Source organism: Globicephala melas, chromosome 7 (assembly GCF_963455315.2).
Source record: "Globicephala melas chromosome 7, mGloMel1.2, whole genome shotgun sequence".
NCBI classification, from domain to species: Eukaryota; Metazoa; Chordata; class Mammalia; order Artiodactyla; family Delphinidae; genus Globicephala; species Globicephala melas.
In genome coordinates, this window is record NC_083320.1 from 24064640 (window position 1) to 24083463 (window position 18824).

At 39.2% G+C, this 18824-nt stretch overlaps 1 pseudogene; it reads right to left on the reverse strand.

The window, feature by feature from the left end:
- Positions 1-10881: 10881 nt before the first annotated feature.
- On the reverse strand, positions 10882-13397 carry LOC115853338 (PC-esterase domain-containing protein 1B-like; annotated as a pseudogene).
- Between the last annotated feature and the right edge of the window lie 5427 nt (positions 13398-18824).

Consider the following 18824-nt stretch of genomic DNA (forward strand, 5'->3'; position numbering starts at 1 on the left):
GGCAACCCTGACTTACACACAAGTTTCATAAGAAGGAAGAGAACTGTAAGGAGACTGTGAAGAAGGAACAGGAGCATTGGCTCAGCGATAGATCAGAAATAGGATCCAGGAGGACACCAAGATAAACCAACCATCTGAGACATGCACTTTTAGAGTTAGAAGTAGCCTTTGAGGACTTCCCTGGTGGCGCAGTGGTTGAGAGTCCGCCTGCTGACGCAGGGGACACGGGTTCATGCCCTGGTCCGGAAGATCCCATGTGCCGCGGAGCAGCTGGGCCCGTGAGCCATGGCTGCTGTGCCTGCGTGTCCGGAGCCTGTGCTCCACAACAGGAGAGGCCACAGCAGTGAGAGGCCCGCATACCGCAAAAAAAAAAAAAAAAAAGTAGCCTTTGAGTTTGTTTAGCCCACGTCCTTTGTTCTACCATCTGAGGGAAACTGAGACTTAGATTTAGTAACCTTATTTAAGGTCATGTGACCAGCTGGTAGCAGAATCACAATTTGTACCCAGATCTGAAACATAAGCCCATTATTCCATCATAGTCAACGATTTTGCCTAGGGCCAGCCATGAGAAAAAATATGCCCTTTTGTATACCTAATTGCTGGCGTCTTTCTTTTTCTAATGCATCATAAGGTATGAATATATACATACCCTGTTCACTGGGATTGTACTCACTGAGATCGTACCCCATGGAACAGATAAAAACTTTCTCCAATTGTGGCTATGGTAATTGTGTCTTTTCCTGGCCACATCATTTTTTACTTCTGGTTTGCTGACTCATTTCCTGTATTTCATATTGTTCTTTTCTATGATGCTTTCTCACATCATGGAATTTTACCTTAATTGGAGAATATTCTTATTTGCATAATGGTTGACCACTAGAAGTTCAGATTTTAAATACAGAACTATCTATAATGACTACTGCTATATATTTAGTCATCTGTCTTCTAAATTGCCCAGACTTTGGGCTTTCAAAAACAGTGGTGCTTGTTTTTCCTTATCTATAAAATGGTGATAATAATATCTACCCAATAGATCTGGTATGAGATTTAAATTAGATAATATATAGAGAGCTCTTAGCACAGGAGCTGGCACATACTGTGCCATCAATTGATGTTAATTACTACTGCTGACTTCATAGTAAAAGGACACTCCATGCTACAATTTTCAGATCTCTGTTCTCCATTTCTCTTTCCTGTATTTTGGGATGTGTGTGTGTCGGGGAGGAGGGGTGAGAGCTTACCCTGCTTTTTGGCTTAAAAGCAGTTTCTGGTTTAAATCGAATCATCAAAAGGATTGCTTCTGTGGACAATTATGATTTTCACGATGTTTCTCTTGTAATACTATTGAATAGAAGGCTCGAATTGAATGCTGTCTCTAGTCTTCTGGGATTTTCCATTTTAGACATTGACATTTCTGTCTGGTAGTCTGCCTTTGCTTAAAGGATTTAGTTTAGCTCCACAAATGTTTACTGAGCAAATACTATTGACTAGGTGCTAGGGGTACAATGGTGACTCAGACAATTCTTCATACCAGAGAACTCACAGTCTTCTGGGGGTGCTTTTCTCTCAGCCATATCTTTGATCAAGCCTGTGAACCAAGTGACCACATCAGTCTAACGTGGATAACTAAGTACCAGCTCATCGCTGGGTTTTGCTCCCCAATAAGCAACCTGTCCTCATCTGATCCCATAGAGTTTCCAGTGACATTAGTGGGAATTTTGAGGGTATATCTGAGAAGAGTTTTATTTACTCCTTCCTTGCATTGTTTCTAATTATAAGCACATGTCCCAGGAAGTCTGATGCTTATCTGCTCTTCCTCAGGCTTCAACATGCTTTCCCAAGCACACTTGGGAAACACAGTTCTTCAGAATTTGATAAGAGTATAGAAGACATTTCTAAATTATTAGATCCAAAAGAAGCCCATGGAGATTATCCAGGAGCCACGTTCTAGAATCTGCCTCAAACTGTACATTTTACTGGTTACCTTGACAAGGTTATGAAAGATTGCTCAAGGAGCCTCTGTGACACTCCAAGGGTTGGCCAGCTGGCTGTGATTTAGGCAGAACTGAGAGCTGAATCTCCTTTTAACACAGTTTCCCGTAATTGTGTACTGATGATTAGTTCAATTCTCAGTTTCTGTGATGCTGTGAGCCATTATTATATCTGCCTGGAAGGTCTCAACATTGGCAATTTGATGTTCTTAAATGCCAGACAGTTTATAAAGAACTGGGAAAGTGAGTTAATTTTCTATGAAGGAATGTGATTATTACCACCTCTTAGGGAATTCCTTTCCCTCATTAGGCTTTCACAAATGCAAAAGGCATCCACTGCTCAGATGCGCTGTGTGAAGATACTTGGAAGTTAGTACCCTTAAGTTCTATGTCATTGTCTTAGGTCTCTCCATGCAGTCCTGCTCTTGCGGGGAGAGGGGAGTGGTAGGACTTTAGGAGTAGTCAGCAGGTGAAGAACTATTGATACTGCTTGTGAAATAAACATTCAAAAAGGTAAGATGGAATTGTTTCTTGTTTTATATTTTTCCCAATTACATATGTGCCCAAGTAAAATTACAGTCCAACAGAACCTACAGAATTTTTTAGCAAGAAAAGAACCTTAGAGATCATTAAGTCAAAAGCTAGGAGAAAGGAGGCTAACTGAAAAGCATCCCCTGTAGGAAGATAAGATGCTAATTTTTAGAGGCACTCAGCAGTTAGAAAATCAATTTTTCTTAACATTGAGAATTATTGAGTGGCTGGAAAAGCATCTTACTCTATGAAATATAGTCACTGTTTAGTGCCTTTCCATTTTATTTACTATTTAAAGCACACAACAGCTAGTTAACCAACTACTTATAAAATATATTTAATGCTCAGAGGCACTCAGTGTGGTTATAAAATGATTTTAAGGGTATACAATATGGTACATTAACCACATTTCATGAACTATGGTTCTCTCTGGAAAAACAAAAACGTTTTCCTTGGCATCCTGCGGCATCTCATCCTAAAGTTTGTAAATGACCCATACTGTTCAAACCGGCTGCCTCACTAGCTTTTGATGCTTAGCCACTTTAGAGCACACACCAGAAAGATCAATACGACCCCTACATAAGTGATAGAGCACCGTGCACTCAAAGGCTGTTAGACTCTCTGATAAAGAGCGGCTTGACAGATGCAGTGAAATTAAGCAGCATTCACAAAACCCTAGTAAAGAGGCTGTAGGGCTGCAGTCTTTTCTCTGAGCATGGCGGATTAATGGGTACACTGTGACACAAGATGCATTGAGATGAGACTCTGTCCCTGCCACATGTGTACATTAGAGAGTTTATGGCCTATGAAAAAGTGGGGAGAGTCTAACAAAGGATGGGGAAAGAATGGAGCCTTTTTCAAAGAAACCTGCTACAGAGAATTATGACAAGGGAGATAGAAGGGGGCCCAGCGTAAACGTAACAGTTAGGGAATGTTCAGCCATATTTATTTTTAGGCAATATCCTAATTCCCTGAAAACACTCTGCATCACAATGTGTCAGTCTCCCTCTTTCCTTATTGAAACTCCACAACATTGTTTATTGAGGAAATGTGACAGAAATGTTGTTTTAATTTCCTGCTGATGTAATAAAACCAAATGTGATGATGTTCACTTTATCTTGTTTACTTTGTTATGCTGCAGCATGCAGCCTGGCAGAAGGGCTTCTAACACAAGATGATGTCCACACTTAAGCTGGGGAAAGGATGCAAAGACAGAGATTGAAGGCAGGCAGGTGTAAGTCCATACTCTGTCTCATCATATAGGTAGGAGTATTTCTAGCAAGGGTAACCAGTAGTAAAATTCTAACAACGATAGTTGATGGGGAAGTATACCAATTTTCTAACCAAAAGTTAAAAAAAATGCATAAACTATGAAAGAAGGAGATAACATTAAAGAATTAAAACAGACACAAGAAAATTGTGAGGCATTGTTTGGTGAGGACTCCAGCTTACACTGCAGTATGCTTCAGTTCTCTGAGCCCTTCCAAAGTGTGCTACACTGGACTTCTGGTTTCTGGTCCAGCATGTAAGGAGTTTGGAAGTCATCACTCCATTCTAACAAGCAAAAAGCTGACTAGACTGAAAATCAACAAATCTTCTTAGATCTGTCACAGAATTGAGCTTACAAAGCAAATCACTTTCTCCAAAACTGGAGACAGACAGACACACAGAATCACAATTTACTGGAGTAGAAACCCACAAGAAGAAACCTTTGTTGGAATTAGTACTCGAATAGGAAAACCTAAACAAAATTTACAAATTGCTGGAAGCTCAGTATGGACAAATCTGAAATCTAAAAACTCCAGAGGAGTCCAGTTTTAGGGGAGTCCCACACTTTTGTGAGTTTTACCCCAAGGAGGCTCTCACAGTGAAGATGAGAGAAAATTTCTCTCATGATTCTGGCAAGAGGATGGGCAAAGTAGCAACACTGAAGTATGTCCAGAGCATCCTGTCTTTAACAAGGTCTGCCCTGAAGAGAAACTATTCTACCAGAGCCTAATCTACTAGGCTTTTTTCCCAGAGCCTAACCAACCTGGCAGAAGGGAACTATCCAACTCCAGCCCCCTCTAGTCAACCTGTCCCATCTAAGTGGGGGAAACTGAAAAGCATTCATGAAGGTCACAGTCCAGGGGCTCAGGCTCACTGAAAGATGGTGACTTAATCATAGGACTATAGAATGCTTCCTGCCCCCACCCCCACCCTACCACCATATCACTAAAGGCTTATTAATCATAGTTATTTTACCCAGTACATCATGTCCAGCTTTCAACAAAAACATTTCAAGCATACTACAAGGCAAAAACCACAGTTTAAAAATACAGGAAGCAGCCACATAGCACAGGGAGATCAGCTCAATGCTTTGTGACCACCTAGAGGGGTGGGATAGGGAGGGTGGGAGGGAGACGCAAGAGGGAGGAGATATGGGGATATATGTATATGTATAGCTGATTCACTTTGTTATAAAGCAGAAACTGACACACCATTGTAAAGCAGTTATACTCCAATAAAGATGTTAAAAAAAACAACACAGAGCAAGCATCAGAACCAGATCAGATATGGTAGAGTTGTTAGAAGTACCAGACTAGGAATTTAAAACAACTATGATTAATGCGCTACAGGCTCTAACGGAAAAAGCAGACAACATGCAAGAACAAGATGGGTAATGTAAGCACAGAGACAGAAATTCTAAGACAGAATAAAAAAGAATTGTAGATATAAAAAAATGCTGTAACAGAAATGAAGAATGCCTTTGATGAGCCCATTAGCAGAATGACATGGCTGAGGGAAGAATCAGTGAGCTTGAGGATATGTCCATAGAAATTCCAGAATTAAAAAGCAAAGAGAAAAAAGGCTGAAAACAATATAACAAAATATTCAAGAACAGTAGAACAATTATAAAAGATTTAACAGAGGCATAATGGGAATACCAGAGGAGGAGGAAAAAAGGAACCAAAGAAATATCTGAAGCAATAAAGGCTGAAAATTTCTGCAAATTAATGCCAGACACTAAACCACATATCCAGGAAGCTCTGATAACATCAAGCAGGATAAATGTAAAAAAAAAAAAAATCTACATCTAGTCATATCATATTGAAACTGCAGAAAATCAAAGATGAAGAAAAAAATCTTAAAAGAAGCCAGAGGAAGCACCTTACCTGTAGAGGAGCAAGGATAAAAATTACATCAAACTTCTCAGAAATCAGGCAAACAAGAAGAAAGTGAAGTGAAATATATAAAGTTTAGAGAGAGAAAAGGAAACACTAACCTAGAGTTTTGTATCCTATGAAATTATCCTTCAAAGTGAGGGAGACATACTTTCTCAGACAAAAATTGAAGGAATTTGTTGCCAGCAGGGACTTACTTTGCAAGAAATGTTAAAAAAAGAGTTTTCTAGAGAAAAGGAAAATAACATGTCAGAAACTCAATCTGTATAAAGAAAAGAAGAGCATTAGGGAAAGGATGAAAGGATGAGTGAAAGTAAAATAAAAACTTTTAATTTTTATTCATGATTGATTTAACCTATAACAGTTTGTTTAAAATAATAATAGCAAGAAGGTCTTCAATGTATGGATAACCTTGCTGTACCCATGAAGCAATATAGGTTTACCTGAAAGTAAGTTGGATAAGTTGTAATGTATACTGAAAACTCTAGAGCAGCCACTTAAAAAGGTTAAAAACTGAAGTAATAATTGATATGCTAAAAAAGAAGAAAAAATAGAATCATAAAAATGCTTGATTAAAACCATGAAAGACAGGAAAAGAGTGGAAGACAAAAGCAAGAACAAAGAAAAAGGGCAACAAATAGAAAACAGGTACAAATTGGGAAGATATTAATCAAAATATATCAATAATCACATTAAAAGTCAATGCTCTAAGTAAACCAATTAAAAGACCAATTAATAGATTGTGAATCAAAAGACCCAACTTTATGTCATATATAAGAAACCTGGTTTAAATATAAGGACACACGTAGATTAAAAGTTAAGGGATGGAGAAAGATATATCATGCTAACACTAGATGAGGCAAGCTGATGTCAAAGCAAGGAAAATTATCAGGGATAAAGAAGGGCATTGCATAATGATAAAGAGTCAATTCTTTAAGAAGTCATGACAATCTTTATTAGATATGTGCTTAACAAGAGAGCATCAAAATACAGGAGGCAAAAACTGGTAGAACTTCAAGAAGAAACAGATGAATCCACCATCATAGTTGGAAACTTCAAGACCTTCTATCAGTAATGGACAGATCCAGCAAGCAGAAACTAAGTATACCATAGTTGAACTCCACAGAACCATAAAATAACTGACTATAAATGCCATGTACAGAATACTTCATTCCACAAGAGCAGAATAAACATTCTTATTAACCTCACATGGAACATTCACCAAGATAGACCACATTCTGACCCATAAAAATATACCTTAACAAATTTGAAAGAATAGAAAGCATACAATGTCTGCTCTCAGACTATAGTGGAATTATCCTAGAAATCAATTACAGAAAGATAGCTGAAAAATCCCCAAATAGTTGGAGATTAAGAGCACATTACTAAATAATACATGGCTCAAAGAACAAATCTCAAGAGAAATTTTAAAATGTTTTAACTAGATGAAAATGAAAATACAATTTATCAAAATTTGGGGGATGTAGTGAAAACAGTGCTTAAAGTGAAATTTATAGCATTGATTGCAAGTATTAAAAAAAAAGAAAGATCTAATAATCAATAATTGAGGCTTGTGCCTTAGAGAACTAGAAAAAGAAAAGGAAATTAAATCTAAATGAGAAATAATAAAAATAAATAATAAAATAATAAAAAATAAAATAATAAAAATTAGAGCAAAAATCAAAGAAATTGAAAATAGAAAATCCATATAGAAAATCAATGGAACTAAAAGCTGGTTCTTTGAAAAGATCAACAATAGCCTGTAAAACTAAAAGAAGAGAGAGGACAAAAATTACTAATATCAAAAATGAAAGAGGGGGCACCACTACAGACCTCATGGACATTAAAAGAACTAGAATAATTAAGGAACATTATGAACAACTCTACACCCACAAATTTGTTAATCTAGATGAAATGGACCAATTTCTTGAAAGATGCAATCTGTCAACATTCACAGAAGACAAAATAAACAATCTGAATAGGCCTAGATTTATAAAAGAAATTGAGTCAATAATTAATAACCTTCCAAAACAGAAAGCACCAGGCCCAGATGAGATCACTGGTGAATTCTACCAAACGTTTAGGGAAGAAATTATACTCGTTGTCTAGAATTTCTTCTGGAAGATAGAAGTAGATGGCCTCATTCTATAAGGCCAGCATTACTCTAATACCAAACCAGACAAAAACATTACAATAACAGAAAATTACAGACAAGTATCTTTCAAGAATATAGATGCAACAATCCTCGACAAAATATTAGCAAATCAAATCGACAATGTACAAAAAGAATTTTACACTATGACCAAGTGGGATTTATTCTAGATGCAAAGCTGGTTCAACATCCAAAAATCAAATTAACATAATCCATTACATCAACAAGAAGAAAAATCACATAATCATATTAGTACATGCGGAGAACGCCTTTTACAAAATCCAGTCCCATTCATGATAAAAACTTAGCAAACCAGAAACTGAGGAGATCATCCTCAACTTAATTAAAAACATACCCAAAAATCTACAGTTAACATCTTACTTAATGATGAGAAACTATAAGCTTTCTCCCCAAGATCAGGAGAAAGGCAAGGATATCCCCTCTAGCCACTCCTTTTCAACATCATACTGGAAGCCCTAGCTTATGCTACAAGACAAGAAGAGGAAATAGATCATATACAAATTGGGAAGGAAGAAATAAACTGTACTTGTTAACAGATGACATAACTGTCTGTAGAAAATCTGAGAGAATAAAAAAAAATACTCCTGGAACCAAGAAGCAATTATAGTAAGGTTGTAGGATACAAGATAAATATACAAAAGTCAATTGCTTTCTTATATACGGGCAATGAAAAATTATAACTTGAAATAAAAAACGCAATGCCATTCACATTAACACCCCCCTCAATGACATAGTATAAACATAACAAAATATGTACAAGATATCTATAGGAGGAAAACTATGAAATCTTGATGCAAGAAATCAAAGAACTGAATAAATGGAGAGATATTCCACATTCATGGATAGGAAGACAGACTACTGTCAAGATGTCAATTCTTCCCAACCTGATATAGATTCATTGTAATCCTAATGAAAATCCCAGCAAGCTATTTGTGGCTACTGACAAACTGATTCTAAAGTTTACACAAAAAGACAAAAGAATAAGAATAGCCAATACAACATTAAAGGAGAAAAAAAAGTTGGAGGACAGATACTTCAGGCAACAAATGGTGTGAGAAGAACTGGATCCACATGCAAAAAAAATGAATCCAGACACAGACTATACACTTCACAAATATTAACTCAAAATGGATCATAGACCTAAATGTAAAATGCAAAACTAAAACACTCCTAGAACATAACACAAGAGAAAATCTAGATGACCTTGGGTTTGGTGATAAATTTTTTTTTTTTTTTTTTTTTTTGCTGTACGCGGGCCTCTCAACGCTGTGGCCTCTCCCGTCGCGGAGCACAGGCTCCGGACGCACAGGCTCAGCGGCCATGGCTCATGGGCCCAGCCGCTCCGCGGCATGTTGGGATCCTCCTGGACTGGGGCACGAACCCGCGTCCCCTGCATTGGCAGGCGGACTCCCAACCACTGCACCACCAGGGAAGCCCTGGTGATAAATTTTTAGATACAACACAAATAGCACAATACATGAAAGAAACTGATATGTTGGACTTCCTCAAAATTAAAAACTTCTCCTCTGCAAAAGACACCACCAAGAGAATGAGAAGATAAGCCACAGACTGGGAGTTACTTCTAAAAGACATATGATTAAATACTGTTATCCAAAAGATACAAAGAAATCTTAAGGCTCAATAAGAAAAGGAACAACTGATTAAAAATGGACACTTCATCAAAGAATATATACAGATGGCAAATAAGCTTATGAATAATAATAAATAAATATAATAAAAATAATAAATACATAAATAAATAATAAGCTCAATGTAATGTCCTTAGGGAAGTGCAGACTGAAACACCAAGATACCTTGTGCTTATTAGAATGGTGAAAATCCAAAACAGTGACAACACCAAATGTTGACAAGGATGTAGAACAACAGGAACTCTTATTAGTTGCTGATGGGATGCAAAATGGTAGAGTCATTTTGGAAGGTAGTTTGGCATTTTCTTACAAAACTAAACATACTCTCACCATATGATCCACCAACTGCATTCCTTGATATTTACTCAAAGGAGTTGAAAACTTATATCCACACAGAAACCTGCACATGAATGTTTAAAGCAGCTTTATTCATAACTTCCAAAACTTGGCAGCAACTAAGATGTCCTTCAGCAGGTGATTGGATAAACAGTGGTACATTCAGACAACAGAATACTTTTCACCACTAAAAACAACCGAGCTATCAAGCCATGAAAGGACATGGAAGAAACTTAAAGGCAAATTACTGGGTAAAAGAAGCCCATCTGAAAAGGCTACTTACTGTATGATTCGAACTATAAAACATTCTAGGAAACACAAAACTCTGGAGACCATTACGGATGGGTGGTTGTGAGGGGTTGGATGGGGGAGGAATGAAGAAAAGGAGCAGACAGGAATTTTAAGGCAATAAAACTATTCTGTATGATACTATACATGTCATTATACATCTGCCAAAAACCATAGAATGTACAACACCAACAGTGAACCCTAATGTGTAAAATGGACTTTGGGTGAAACGATACATCAGTGTAGTTTCACTGAAGGTAAACAAATGTACAATTTTGGTGTGGAGTATTGCTACTGGGGGAGGCTGTGTATGGGAAGTATATGAGAACTCTCTACTTTCCTCTCAATTTTGCTATGAATCTACAATTGCTCTAAAAAATGAAGTCTAGTTTTTAAAATATGCTAGGTATTTGATGAGCTCAAGAGTAGAAAATATGTCTCTAACAGAAAATAAGGACTCTTGTGTTACTGAATGGAATACTTTTTTTAAGGATAAATATTATGTTGAAGCACAGATAAATAAAATTAAGGAATGTGCAAGACAATTTGTGGTGAAAGCTTTGGGGAGTAAGTTCTATAAATGTATGTAAAAACCAATGGTGATACTGAAGTCACTAGAAACGTTTTGGTAAGTGTTAAGGTTCAAAATTTTTCCCTTTTTCTTTTCAGGAAAAATGTCTAGGGAGAATACTGTTGGAAGACTTATATTTAGGCAAGGCTTAACTGTATGTGTACTTTTCATTTAGAGCTCATTTCTGCACAAACCTTAATTGGAGAATGGTGTGAGAAGTGGGGTGAAGGCTCTGGCAAAGAATGTGTGAGGTTGCTGACCGGTGAAAGTAAGAGGGTGAAGGAGTCCTCACCATCGCAGGGTTGCTGAAGGCCACGCTTGAGTGAGAGAAGTCGGGCAGTCTGTCAAGCCTATTGACTACGTTGGGAAGGAGCCCAGGTCCAGGTCTGGCTACTGGGGTCTTGCCTCTGGGTGTGCTTGGGGCCGTCTGTTGGTGCGCCTTCGCTGGCGTCTGCATGGCCCTCTGGGGCACTGGGGAGGGTAGGGAGGCGACCTTCTGCTCCGATGTTGGGTAGAGGTTCTGAGAATCGGGCCCACACGTGTCTCCCGGCCAACCACTGAGTTTGCTTCGCCAGTGTGTATCTGACCTGGCGCGCTGAAGAATCACTGGAGAATTGCCCGCGCTGTGAAGATGAGTGGTAGGGCACACAGGTGCCTTGGCAGTAGGGCTGGAACGGAGGTCGCGCCTGGGGAAAGGGTTCCGAAGGTCGCCGCGGAGGCATGCGGACGTGGCTGGGAACCAGGACAAGGGCTGTTCGCCTGGGTCACCTCTGCTGTCCCGGGGCTGCCTACCATCCACCAGGCCTGGAAGTCCCCTGGTGGGACCATCCCTGATCCACCTGCCCATGGGGTAGCGGCAGGGGAGGTCCACGCCCCAGGCATCAGCCAGATGCGCCAGCAGCAGCTGGGAGAGGTGGCAGTGTGCGCGCTCGTCCCAGTGCACGCCATCTCGCTGCTGGTGCTGTCCTGCATGCCGGAAGTGGAAATGCAGGTCCAGCATGTCAAAGCCGTACCTGCTGGCCTCTGCCGAGCTGTAGAAGTTGGCCTCTATCACTTCTTCCCGCAGGCGCGCACCTCAGAATAGGTCCTCCGGCAGCAGGAAGCCTCGGAGACGACCTCCGCCATTGGCAGGGCCGTGTTCCACACCAGGAGGCAGGCCTCGGGCAGCACTTTGTCCAGGCGCCCGAACAGGCTCTCCAAGCCCTCCAGGTAACTCCTCGGGAAATCCTGGCCGTACCTGGACACGTCCCGGAGTCAGGAGTTCATGACCACCACGTGCGGGGCGTGTTCGCACGAACACGTCTTTACGTACGCGGAGTACGCACGCACGAGGAAGTAGAAACGCACCAGGTGGTGACCGGAGCAGAACCGGCAGACGTCGCGGTAATACGTGCAGCTGTGTAGGCGTTCCCACCCGCAGCCCTTCCGCGGCACATCACGCTCGAAGCTCAGCTCGCCCTTGCCTTCAGCTGGCTGGAAGAGAAGAGGCAGCCCTTCTGCAGCAGAAGCACCAGGTCCTTGCACACGGCCCTCTGCATGGGGTTCCCCACGACTACCACAAACTTGTTGCGCAGCAGCTGCCGGACGTCGCAAGCCCGCAGGTAGGCCGTGGTGGGGGAGGGCAGGCGGGAGGCCTAGCTCCTGCCTTTCCTCGGGCAGGTCGGAGGAGAGCTCGGGGGAAGGGCAGAAGTGCACGGGAAAGAGAGGGCGGTGCGCAGTTGGGCGCGGGCATTACTGACCGCGCTGGGGTCTCGGGCAGCGAGGAGAAAGGAGGCAGCGTGTTTGCGCCCTGAAGTCCGCCTCAGCCAAAACTGACTTTGGCCCGGGACGTGACCTCTGACCCGCGGAGGTGAGGCGCAGGACCCCCACGGGAACCTGCCCCGCTCAACTGCAGTGAGCGTTCTCTTTCAACGGATCCGTGCTTGCTTTCTATTATCTCGGGCTTGGACTGCTATTACGCTGCACTTCTGGGCACATCCAGTCCACTGTCCCTTCTTTGTTTTACCAGTATCTCAATAACGGGGCGCATCTGGGATGCCTCTTTTTGCCCCTGGCTCTTGCTTCCTGTATGCGTTCCCACCTCTACTTGAGAATTTCTTTATTGCTGGCTTGGTTCTCCTTTTGTACTGCCACCTCCTTTACTAGAGGCATTTGAGGAATGTCTCCGCCTGGGGAGAGACGCCATTCCCAGCGGGAGAATCTCGCTGGGGACTGACCTACAGCCAGGATTTACAAGCAGTGATTGGCAGAACACTCGGGTCTAGTGCAAATAGTAGAGGGTTCAACTCTATTTTTTTTCTTTTAATTAAACTACTTATTGTCACCGCATTGTGGATTCTCATGCACTTGTAAGAAATAATACAGAGAGATTTTCGTATACCCTTTACCCACTTTCCCCCATGGGTAACTCCTCCTGCGCCATTCCCCTAATGCCTGGTAATTGCTAAACTGTCCGCATTTCGAGAATTCTATATAAATAGATTGTACAGAATATAACTTTGGGGGATTAACTTTTTCCCTCTACATCATTCTCTGGTGTTCATCCAGTGTGTCCACTTTATAAACCCTATACGTTTTCTTCATTAGAAAATTAGTTTTCCAGTGGTACAAATGTGTCAATACTCTGTTCCCTTTCTATTCACTGAGTACTGTTCTATGGTATGGACGTACCACAGTCACAGTCACTTCAACCATTCACCCGAAAGTATGTTGGGTTGTTTCCAGTCTTTGGCTATTACAAATCATGCTGCTGCGAATGTTACTGTACAGGGTTTTGTGAGAACCTAGATTTTCATTTCTCTGGGATGAGCCCTGAACTGTGATTGCTGGGTTGTGTGATGGGTGCAAATTTAGTGCTTTCAGAAATGCCCAGACTGCTTTCCAAAGTGGCTGTACCATTTCACATTCCCAGGAGCAATGAATGAGTGGCCATTTTCCTTCTTTAGGATGTAGATATGAACATCCTGGGTATGACCTTTCTGGTTGCATGAATCCTGGTCTCTTCTGCACTTGGATATGGATATAAGCTTGAAGTTGTATAATGCAGGCCTCCTTCATCTTTAAGCATGGGTGTGAGCTTCTAGCCAGTGCAACCTGAGCCTCTTCATCCTTGATTAGGGATATGAACTTCCTTCGGAATGAATCCTCTCCCTCTAGATCCTTGGCTGGGGATGCAAACTTCCCAGACCTATTTTTAACCTTTTTTTTTTTTTTTTAAACAGGTTAATAAACAGTCCTCTCTTAAAATATACCTATGATAGTCAAGTTTATCAGCCATGAAGACTTTCATGTGAAATAGCTTATTTTAGAGCCTCTATACTTCTTATTTTTTATATATATATATATATATGGCAAGAAATCACCTGGTTTGGTAATTTCTCCTCATATTTTACAGAGTTATCAGTGGGATCTTCAAAGTCTTTTACCTTCACTACAAACAAAAGTATAGTTTACATTGGTGTAGCAATTTACTTTTGAACCCCTAAAACCAATAGTTTTTTTCACTGCCAAGAAAACAAATAGAAATTATTCAGTAGTGCATATAAGTATTAACTGAAATTTTATGTTATTTTATAAAAACAAAGTGGTTATTTCTATATTGCATTTTAAATATTATAACTACATAACGGAACTAGAGTCAGTTTAGAATAACTTACATAATCACCTTCTGTTAATATTGCTGCTTCATGGACATGCTACCCTTTCTTTGGGAGAGATTTTCCTGCTTTCAGTATAAAATGGAGAAAAAAACTTTGAAACCAAGTTTTGGTGATATCTTAAAAAGTCCCTTATACTACATCTTAAAAACACATATGTATGGCTAAAGAAGTATTATATTTATTAGAATATCACTGTAGCTTTTATATGCCCAAATACTAATTACAGGAAACTAAATTTTTAATCTAATAAAATTAGAGGAAAGAGATCAGTTTCATTTTTTTCTTAAGGAGCTATTTTTTGTTGTTGTTGTAAATATAAAGAGCTTGTCTGTCTTCAGAGCACAAGTGAAATAAATACTGCCATTTAACCAGTTAAATTTTTAAGAAGAGTTTTCATCTACTTGTTTATTCACATTGATTTTTTTAAAAAATCAGCTAATTGACAGGTTTGCACTTCCTTTTGTGTTGTATAAACACAACCTTGCAAGACATTGCTTTGTGTTGTATTCCCTACCAGAAGTTCAGAAAAATTTCAATTTAGCACGAGTGAATGTTAAAGCAGATAGAAAAGATGTGAACATTTACTTTCTTTAACTCATTTTCCAATATGACCATTTTTCAACTGTGCCTAAAATTCTTTATCAGTAATATAAAAATCTGAAACATGTTCAGTTTGAAGTATTATACCATCACATAGCTTATTTTATAATATTTTACTTTTTTAGTGTTCTTTGATATTACAAATATAATAGATGACCTTCAAAACTTTTAAATAGTGAAGTAAAATGTATATTCAAAGTCTTCTCTTTACTCTTACACATTCTCAAAGATTTATTATGTGTTGATTCAGACCTCTTTTTATACCTTGACAAAAATATGTTTAGATATGAATATATACGTTTTGTTACATAAAATTTGTCATTCTCCATATTATTCTGTAACTTACTTTTTCATGTAACTTTTTCATGTAACATTATATAATAAGTATCTTACCTTAGACCAAGTTCTCTAGAAAACAGCTTAAAGAAAAAGCTGATGTGCCAGTTAATTAGCAAGTGTATTCCCAGAGGAGTGAGAATGAGTCAGGGAAGAAAGGAGAACAGACATGATGGGATGCATCACTGGACTGGCCACTGTGACCACTGTGGGTGTCAGTTGCAACTGATAGTGTGATCTCATGGGATCATCTTTCCAAAGACTGTATAAACTTCTCTGTTTCAGGACAGTTTTCCTCAGGATGAGGGGAGAAAAATGTATCTCCCAGTTCATATCTCCCGTAAGTCAAAAGTTCATTCACTGCCTAGGGCATTCATTCCCCGCCCCCCCCCCACCCCCACCGACAATTCCAGATCGCCAGTGTGTGAGCACCAAATGGATCCCCTAGCCACTCATAATTCAGCAACCAGTCCAGTAATGCATCAGAGCTCTTCCCCTCTACTTAGGGAATTTGGGGACATAGTTTCTCTGCTGTGGTTTTTCCAATGATCAGATCCGGTCTGCTATTTCTCTCCTAGTATTTTCTTAAACTGTCATCAGGATTTCTGTTTTGTATTCCACTACTGCTAATTAAATTTTTTTTTTTTTTAAATTTCAGTGTTACCATGAGTAAGAGGAAAGTAAATTGTTCTTGTTCTTGAGCTGAACTCCATCCACTTAACTTTTTGATTCTGGAAATAGGTATATGATCTTGTACAATTAACTTCACCTTGCTAAGATGTTTCTGTTAAGACGGTACTGGTGGCAGGAAAAGTTAAGGTAATTTTCACCTCATTACGTTGTCTGACTCTATGCATCTATGATTAGAAAGTTAAACCAACAACTTGTTAGCATATTATGTTAACAGAAAATTATTTCTTATCCTAGTGATCTTTTCAACCTTCTGATCCTCCAAATACCTTCCTGTCCTTCAGTTGTATGAATACACTAGTTTAAAAAGAAAGAAAGAAAAAGAAAAAAAATAAAGGTCATAGGCTATTTTGTGTGTGGGTATGTGTGTGTGTGCATGTGCATGTGTGTGTGTCTATTTTGGGTCTGTAATCCAATTGTTTTGTCTTCCTCTTAGCTTTATTTTCCTACTTCCCTTTGTCCAATAGTAGATTTGATTAGATGTTGGCGTCAAAGTATCATGGAATAAAAATTTCCAATTAAATATCAATAAATTTCATTTATTAACTAAATAAAAGGAATGACATAGATAAAGAGGAGATAAAACTTTCTTGAGATGGGCAAGAGGCACAGATAAATAAATGTTTGTGCCCCCTCTTCAAAGAAATAAAAATCTGAGATTAGGAAGACAGGCCTGAGTCCAAATATTACAAAGCATTGGTTGGTGGGGAAAAAGAATTGTACTGTATCCTAGATGTATGAAGATACCCACATCATGGTTCTAAATGAAATTGTGAGTATTGGGCACATCCTGCTCTTAAATTACCCTATGATAGGTTTACTACTAAATTCTTATGAGTTTAAAAATTAAAGTTATTCTGGGTTTAGGAGTTAAAGAATAAACCAGAGGGACGGTAATTAGTATAAAGAAGAAAAATGATATGAGCCTGAAGAAGAGGCCAGGACTGAAGATTTAGAGAAATTTAGTATGATAAAGACATGAGCTTATTAGCCAGGGAGGCCTATACTCCTTCTCTTAATCCATTACCGGAGCTTCTGACTCTGCTTTATTTTTTTCACATTTACCACTACTGCCTGACATTTTATTAATGATTTGTTTATTATCTACCTATCCCATCATAATTTAAGCTCCATGAGAAATGGCTTGTTTCTGTTTGTTGTTGTATCCTCAGTTCTTAAGACCATGTTGGAATGTGGCTGCTTCTCAATAAATACTTATTGAATGAAAGAAAGAATGAACTATGGAAGCTCAGTATTAGAAGCAATCATTAAAAACTACTTTAAACACTATTGAATGCTGGAATTGCCTAAATAACACACCTGTTAAAGAATCATCTAGACTATGTCCTATGTTATTCATGTTTAGTTATTGGGAACCTTATGCTTTCCATGGCAGTCTGTTTTGTTCTCAGGAAATGGGACTGTTAAAAATGCCTCTCTCTGATTTTTTAAAATGATACTGTTTTATTTCTTGATTTAGTAAAGGACAGTGATAATTACTTTTCCATATGGCAGTCTTTAATATATTTGGATATAGTTTGTATACCATTACTCTCCAGAGTGGTCTTTTATTATAGGCTACAAATCTCTTCAATTATTACTACTAAGGAATAATTTCTATTCTGTGTTAGTACTTGGCTTTCTTCAAATAGGCGTAATGACAAATAAGAAAGAGCATTCAGAAGTATGTAACTGTGGCCTAGCAAGAATTTCTTTATATGGTAGTAAAGTGGATCCCTCTGGGAAAATGCACCCCTCCCCTTTCCTTTCAAAAGGCAGTGAGCTTTTAATTCTAGGGTCCTCTGTCCTTGTAGATTCTTAACCCTGCAAACTCAGGGGGAGGAACTAAGGCAAGAGTTGCCTCATCCACTCATATGTCTTTGATCTCATTTATGTCCTCTGCTCTTCTTTTGTTTGCTGACTGAGCAGTAATCTCAACACTGTCACATTCATGTTGTCATTTGCATCAGTTATTAAAGCCAGACCAGCTTTTGGGGTTGGTCCTAGTTCATAAGTCTCTTCTCCTATCCTAGTTAGTCTTCTCAGAGTACATCATGAGTCATATATGACATTCACATAAACCCAGTTTTCCAGGTGTGGTTTGATCAACACAGTCCCAGGTTTGGATTATCACCTCCCTTGTTCAATTCATTCTGCCTAAAACCTAATATGCTTTTCTCGATGATCTACCACACTCATGACCCACATTGACTTTACCTTCCCCTAAACTGCCTGAGTCATTTTCAGACATCATAAGTATTGTCTCCCTTTCCCAAACCTGTGCTACTGGCTTTTGAACCTGAGAGCGAATCCCAAGATGTACTACTATTATATTTAGTCAGTTGTTCCAACTGGTCAAGATCTTTTTATCCCATTGCTACAGCCTGTCAAGATCTTTTTGGATTCTAATTCTTTCATCCTGGTTAGTCACTGTTCCATTCAATAATCTGTAAACCATGCTTTGATAATCATTCGTTCTATATCTGCAAGTCAGTAGCAAAAATGCTAAACTGGGTAGTACTAGTTTTCAGTAGACTTTGGATGTAATTATTTAACCTATTATAGATCCACATAATTATCTTTGCTTGTAGGCCATCTCTGTCCATTTTGTCCAAAAAGAGCTCCTGAGCAGTTGTGGTAAACACCTTCCTAAAGTCCTTCTAGAGTAGGGTTACCAGGTCTCATGGATTTCACAGCATTGTGACTTCATAAAGGTGTGCAAAATATTCTTCCTGCCTCTCCCAATTCACTCTCCACCCTGTTTTGTGCTTCTGGAACCTGTCCTCCATGCACTATATTAACTGGATTCCGTTGTCTGAGATTATAGAAGGGCAGG